The 7293-nt window shown below is 38.4% G+C and overlaps 1 protein-coding gene across 1 annotated transcript in view; it reads left to right on the top strand.

Annotated features, from left to right (window-relative positions):
* Positions 1-424: 424 nt before the first annotated feature.
* Positions 425-7293, top strand: part of cpne2 (copine II) — a 39204-nt gene continuing 32335 nt past the window's right edge. Inside the window, exon 1 of the mRNA XM_058387718.1 lies at positions 425-735. The gene's annotated coding sequence lies outside the window, so the exon portion shown is untranslated. The remainder of the gene's footprint in view (positions 736-7293) is intronic.

Genomic DNA, 7293 nt, shown 5'->3' with positions numbered 1-7293 from the left:
GTGACTAATTTAATAAATGGCGGACATGACGCGAGTCGGGGTGGTAATAATGACGGAAATAATCGCTATTCTTGGAGCTTGTTTCAAAGAAAGATGTTTTAAGACGTGCAAAAGAACCATAAGTGCACGTGAGCTACAAGAATGCAGCTCTGCGCTTTACACGTTTACAGCTCTGCGCTAAAACGTTTACACAGCTAGTGACATTTAACACACACACACACACACACACACGATAACAATTATAATCATATATTGTCAATAAACTATCTGAAATAATAGTCAACCAAAAAATGATGTTAAAGAGACGACTTGTGTCAACAGGTGGTTTAGGTTAAGGTGTAAAGATTTCCCCTCATTCTCCTCAATGGGCAGTGAATAACTCGTGCACAGTGGCCTGTAGATATACAGTGTCAGGAAGGGTGTGTGTGTGTGTGTGTGAATGTGTGAGAGAGGGAGCCCTGTTTGCAGCACTCTGCTCGAGCTGTTGGCAGAAGCGCGTGAACCGCAGAACTCTCGCGTGCAGCAGCCGTCAATGGGGAGAAATAAGCGCGCGCCGCTCTAAATAAACCATCCGCTCATAGGAACTTCAGTGCGTCTGTACGGGGCTGCTGCATCATTATACTCTCACTAACACTGCTGTAAAGAGCGAGCCAGAGAGAAAGAAATCGGACAAGGAAGAAAGAGAGAAGTCGCAGAAGGAAAAGTAGGCAGTGCGCGAGGACTGAGCTTTAAGCGGTGAGTGATGGCTGTTTCCAAAATAACGGACGCGCTCATTCATAAGCGTACTATGTAGGCTTATTCAGTGTTTAAGGCGTTGGCATTGAGGTGGGGGAAAAGAGCATCTGAGATGCGGGTATGCAACTTAATAATAATCATTTGTTAAAAATCAACCGACTAATCTTGTCTTAATATAATGTAGGCTGTGATGAAAAACAAAACAGCAAACCGGGCTGCTACCCAACATCTGGAATTAAAAGTAGCCTGCTTGTCCACATCTGTATTTTCACAACAAACAAACACTTCGAATAAGACGTTATTCCTTTTCTGACACTTTGGTGGGTTTTTTTTTTCTTCCATTTTTAAAATCTGCCTTCTCTAAGAAATATACACACCAATACGAATGATGAAATAATCCAATTTAATACAACTTTTCATTACATCAATGCTATCTTTCCAACATTGCACAAGTGCACATCAAGAGCGTAGACAGTGCAGTGCAGAGGAATAACAACAACAATATTAAAGCTCTAAATAACATGCACATCCAAGCCAGAGACACTGTGCAAGAGCCAATGTTGACGTTTTAGAAATAAATGTTTTCATTTACTGTCACAAGTAAAGTGTGCTCCCTCTAATGAAACAGAACAGTAGAGTCTCATTGCAAGTATGTCTTAAAGTGTAAAGATCACAGGATATGACACCTTAGGAGGCAGAACACAACTGCATGCTTTGTGCATGAAAATGATACTTCAACCACTCGAAGTTTACATAACTGGAAAGGAAGAATAGTGTAAAGGTGCTAAAAGGTGTTTGTCGGTGTAAATTATCAGTGGTGCTTTGGTTTTGGTTTTTTTTTTTAGAGCTAGAGGACCCTATCTGCTGTTTTGATGGAGCCCCTGCTAACATAAATACAACCATTCAAATATTAGGTTTATTTATTAAAGCTGTACATGTGTAGAAAATGATTTTGCTCTTGATTTCCGCCAGCCAAACCAACCCACTTTTACTTTTGTAGACACTTGTAGACACTTGACTATCACACCTAGTTGTGCTTGTCCCCTTGTGACTCAGAATTTGTCCCCTTTTGATGTTATAATCACTTTCACGCTTCTGGGAAGACTTTCTATTAGATTTTGGAGCATGGCTGTAGGGACTTGTGTTCATTCAGCCACACAAGCATCAGTGAGGTCAGGTACTGATGTAGGGTGAGGATGTTGGGGTGTGGTGGAATTGAGGTCAGGGCTCTGTGTAGGTCACTCATGTTTTGAACATGTTTTGGTCCCTTAATTCCTGTGAAGGGAAACTGTATTGATACATCAAGCAAAGACAGTGTATAAAATTGTGTGTTTTTGTGGAAACAGTTTGACCACATATGGGTGTGCTTTTGTATTAAAATGTGCCCTGCACTATTGAACATTTTCTTTAGACATGCCCATCTTTATCAGGCATATAATAAGCAGTGAAAGTTTGAAATGTGCAGGAATATAGCTATTAAGATTTTAGAAACTTTGAGTGATGGCGTTAAACAGGCTGTCAGGATGAAGTGGATATATTCAAGTAGCCTCCTTCATTGAATACTTCAAGTGCTTGCTTTAAAATCAAGTGGTCTTCATTTTGTAGTGGGTAAAATAGCAATGATCACAGTGGCATGTTTCAGCAACGAGGAGGTAAAAAGCTATTGATAACAATAGGGCAGGCAGAACCAAAGTCCATAGACTGTTTTCTATCACACAGAAACCTGACACTGAAATACAGTGAACTATATTACAATGATTAGGTGTAGAAAATGTTAAATATTCCTTATATTCATTAGAGTATGTGGGTAAGTTGCTTTAATTGCATCAGAGATGGTCTCAGTAGTAGTCTAAATCCCAAATGGCTTTCTGTGTATGTGCACTACATATGGTATGTGTAATTCAGCTTGGGAATGCAATGCCGCTCCACAAACTCGTGGGGAATTCATTATACCGTTTTGATGTGATCATTTATAAGATATAGTATTGTTGAATTCTCGATTCTGATGGTGAAAGGTGTTGATGTAGCTTCTATAACAGAACAATTCGGACAAAAGTGCCGACTACAAGCAAATCACAGGCTCATATTCTGCTTCTTGTAATAAATTATTATTTTCTATAGTTACTACTTAACCAAGTATGGTGGATGCTTCACATAAACTGATTCAAATGTGTGTAACTGTTGATATGTTGAAGTTTTCTGTGAGGACACATAGGAAAGGTCTCCAATGCCAGATCTTTGTCAGCGACTCTGATATCGGAAAGTGTGCCGGACAGAGTTCTTTGCGGTTTCTGAACTGTTTAAATGATGGTTCTGTTACAATGGGCCAGATTGTAAATCCTTGTACCAATCCATTTGTAAATTGCATATAAGATACCAATGACTGAAAGATCTTAAATGGATAAGTTCTCCAGCCACACATAAAATAAAATAGAGGAGAGAGGCAGCACTAATAGACCTTTAGTCCTCCATTGCTTGGTAGTTTATAGGGATCTGTATTGTTAATGAAATGTTGCTGTCCTTAAACCTGTTTATTCAGTGTTTTATACAGTATATCTCAACCAGCTCAAAAGACACTACTCATATTATCTATTTATTGCAATCATTGAATGTATACAAATACAAATCTCATGCAGAGACTGCTTTATAGTAAGCACTAAGAACAGTGACAATAAAAAAAATCCTCTTGACTTGACCAGGCTCCAAATAGTTCTGGACATTCTAAAAACATTTGTACATACATTTTTACATTTTTACAATGCTGCTATAACATTTGAGTTAAAGAAACCACATTCCCACAATGCTGTTTGTTTAACTGAGAACAAACCGTCAGTGGATCCCACAATGGTGTGTGATGTGACATTGATTCCCAAGCTTTGTGGGAAGTCCTGATTTCTGCAAAAGCAACTAAGAAAAAGCTTGTAGAATATTTCAGAAGTGAATTACATGATCTATTGATCGTCTCAGGGAGTTTTCTATGGCCACTGTTATCACTGGCTTGCTCATAGGGATACATATAAATTTAAACTTTAGATAAAAAAATTTAGAAAAATGTTTTTATTCTGAATTTTTATATTCCTGTAATGCTGCTTTGTGACACTGTCCATTGTTAAAGGCACTTTAAAATTGAATAATTGAATTGAATTGATTTTGGATCATACCTTACAGGAATTAAAGCTAATTATTTTTTAAAGCGCACTCTCTATAGTCTTTACAGTCTGCTAGGTTATACCGAAGACAAATAAAAAAAAAAGTAGATGTTTCTGAGACAAATAAATTGTATTCAGTAACTAAAATTTTAGCATATTTAACAACAGATAAGTAACAGAGAGCAGCCAAAAGAACAACAACAAGTCAGAAAGTAATGTTTCCATAAATTGATGGGTTTTAAATCAACAGAAAGCCAAATGTTAACTAATGCAGGAGCTATGCCTGGAATCATGCAGTTGTTGATGTTAATATATCTGTTTCTAGCAATAGCTTGGATGGCTGACATTCAACTAAAGGCTCTGTTAACCACCGCTCACACTACAAAAGTGCCTCGGGGAATAGCTGAGGAAAAAAAGGAAGCATTCAGAAAGGAAACTGTATGGGGCAAATGAGAAGACATGAGCATCAGTGTGGATATTGAGAGCTGGGTAGACTTGAAAAATTCACAAGCCTCCAAATCGGATGCTGAGCTCACTTTAATCTGATTCTGCTAATTTAATCAGTGTAAGAACCTGTTTAGTCTCTCGATCTGTAGACAGGTGTGTAACTGTGGGTGTGAAACAACTGTCTGCACTATGGCAACTTTTGATGATGCTGCATGTTAACCATACACTATTCCTGTGTTTGGGTGGATGGGCTTTAGAGAAAGGTGTACAGTCTCAGGACAGTAGAATACTACATATAGTGTGATATACTATAACTGTAGCTGGGCTTGTTGCTGTGGTGATACCATCAAGTCTTTTGTAATTTTAGTATGCATCTTTTACTTATAGTTGCCTGTAGAATACCTTTATCTTAATCTTTATTCTAAAAAGCAATTGCAGTTCAGTTCTGTACTTTAAATCCATCTTTAAAAGCACGCTATATCCCCGTCTCCAGGTGAATGATACTGTACATATTAAAAGCACAAATAATAAGTGACAAGGAAAGGTGCAGTCTATTACTGTTTTTTGAAAGTGTAGATGAAAGACATGGGATTTAAGCCAGGCTTACACTAATACAGTTTTGGCACAATTTTACCAATTCCCAGCCAGCTCTCCTCTATCACAAGACATCTACCAACTGGGGAGGGTGAAGGCTAACATGTGCTTCCTCTGAGACACTTAAAGCCAGCCAACCACCTTTTTTCCACACTTATTACTGAGAGGAAGAAAAGATCACAAAACACCCATAATGAAAGCGGCACTGCGTGAACAATGACAACACCATCCTCTGTTCAGCCTTTCATCCATAAAACTGCACAGACTCTGCGCTGCCTGCTTGTTTGCAAGCGTTTAACTTTGGGCGTTCATGCAATGTCCAAATTTGTGCTGTGAGGTATCATATAGTGTAAGGCAATTTTCCAGAAAGATTGAGTCGTGTGGGTTTGAGCAGTTGTCAGATGTGTGCTCTTTCATCACGCAGCGTAAGCCTGGCATGGGGTGGAAGTTAGCATGATGGCCAACAGTGATTGCAGCAACTTTAAGTGCCCCATGCTTATAAAGATTCCTCATTGCTTCACTCAACAGGGAGGATGTGCTGTATCTAAGTGCAATGCAGCATTTCCTGGAATTGTGGGCATGTGTCAGTTTTACATTATTAATGTCTGTTGTTTGTGGGTTTTCCTGTCTGTAATAAGACAGGACAAATAAAGACATAAAATAGAGACCTTGTGAATCAGCTGCATGAACTACTGGATCTGAATTGCTGTGTATAGTTATGTGGAGTTATATATAATTAGTCTAGGATTATACACCAATTCATGCACTTTAATCTTCACTCTCTCCCTCCTCCACATTCTCATCATTTTATAATGCATTGTTACCTAATGTGTAAGCTTTATCATACAACCCTAAAAGCGCTAAACTGGAGATCCACAGATTTCTAATGACAGATAGATCAATATTACGGTGTTGTCACATTAGAGAGGAGAGAAGCGTTTAGGTTTAACTGCATGATGTCTACATGATGATCCCATTATGCAGGCATCATGCTGTCAAACAGAAATGCTAGACTGCAGCAGAAGAGTCTATCCCTTTTAACTGTTCTCCTGAAACCTGAAAAATCTGAAAAGAGAAAATAACATTGGTAATCAAATTCGTTTTACTTCAAATCTGGAGCATTGTATATGCATTTCCTAAGCATTAGATACCAAGCTGAGAAGGAGTGTGAGATTTCTGGTAATTCACTAGGCAGACAGGTGAGTAAGTGTGGAGTTGGATGTAATCTAAGTGATGTTTTTCGAAAAGCATGAGCCAGAGTTTCCACTATGACCACAGATGGGTGGACTTTAGCTCTGACTCTAGCTGTGTGTGTGTGTGTGTGTGCATGTTTGTGTGTCTTCCTAAAGCTTTCTGTTGTGTCTGGAGTCTGGGAATTAGAGATAAATATTCCATTACGTCACTGTCTAAAGTAAGACATGGGAGATGTATGATTATCCTGAGAACCATACTTAACATTGGAAGCCTATATAAAAACACTGCTTAGTTGGGGCAAAACTCAAGGTGTGTAACTCACTTCTCGGATGGCGGTATGGGATGTTTGGGCTCACTGGGTGAGTTTTGCTCCTGGTTCTGTCTCTCCTGAAGTAGATTTAGATCATTATGTTTTTGTTTACAGTTTTGAATAGAATTATAAATGGATTGTTTCTCACCTGTACCTGTAATTCCTTCCAGTTTGTACTGTAACATCATGCAGGTGTGATGGTGAAACTAACAAAAAAATTCTATAAATATGATGTGAGACCGTAGGGTCTAATGATTTCATCCATGAGAGGATTGTAGCCTCTTTAAGATCTGGACCTGAGCAGAATTTGTGGAATTAGAGAGACAAAAAGTTTAATAACATTATGTTTTCAAGCAATATGGATAACATCTGTTGTTAATTTAGGAAGTACTGTGCTTATCTGAAACCTTGAATCTATTCATTCTTTTGTCTGGGAGTATCTGTAAGCATAAATGCTTTTATACCTCCACATAAGGACAGGAAAACAGTTTTGACCTTTGTCCCCATGAGGAACTGCTTCTTTTTTCCTTTTTCCTTTTTCCATTTCCCCCCTAAACCTGTTTAAAAAAACTAAAACAGCCTTAAGGTTTTTTTGTTTACTGAAGTTAAGTTAAGGTTTGGGCTCGGGTGTAGGCATAGCATTAATTACCTGCTTTATAATTATGTCAATGGAAGCTCCTCATAAACGTGTGCGTGCATTTTTGTGTACACATCATGGTGTCCCATGGAGTTCAGTGAGCAGTGTACAGGCAAAATATTAGCGCTAAGAATTTTTTTGTTAGCTCATTTAGCTAAGTTTTCTGTTCTGCTCATACTGTAACTAATTGGCACAAAAAGGGAAGCAAATGTCATTCATCAAACAAC

This window comes from Hemibagrus wyckioides, linkage group LG04 (assembly GCF_019097595.1).
Source record: "Hemibagrus wyckioides isolate EC202008001 linkage group LG04, SWU_Hwy_1.0, whole genome shotgun sequence".
In the NCBI taxonomy this organism is placed as follows: domain Eukaryota; kingdom Metazoa; phylum Chordata; class Actinopteri; order Siluriformes; family Bagridae; genus Hemibagrus; species Hemibagrus wyckioides.
Note: the sequence above shows the minus strand (reverse complement) of the source record. Positions and strands in the feature narration are given on the sequence as shown.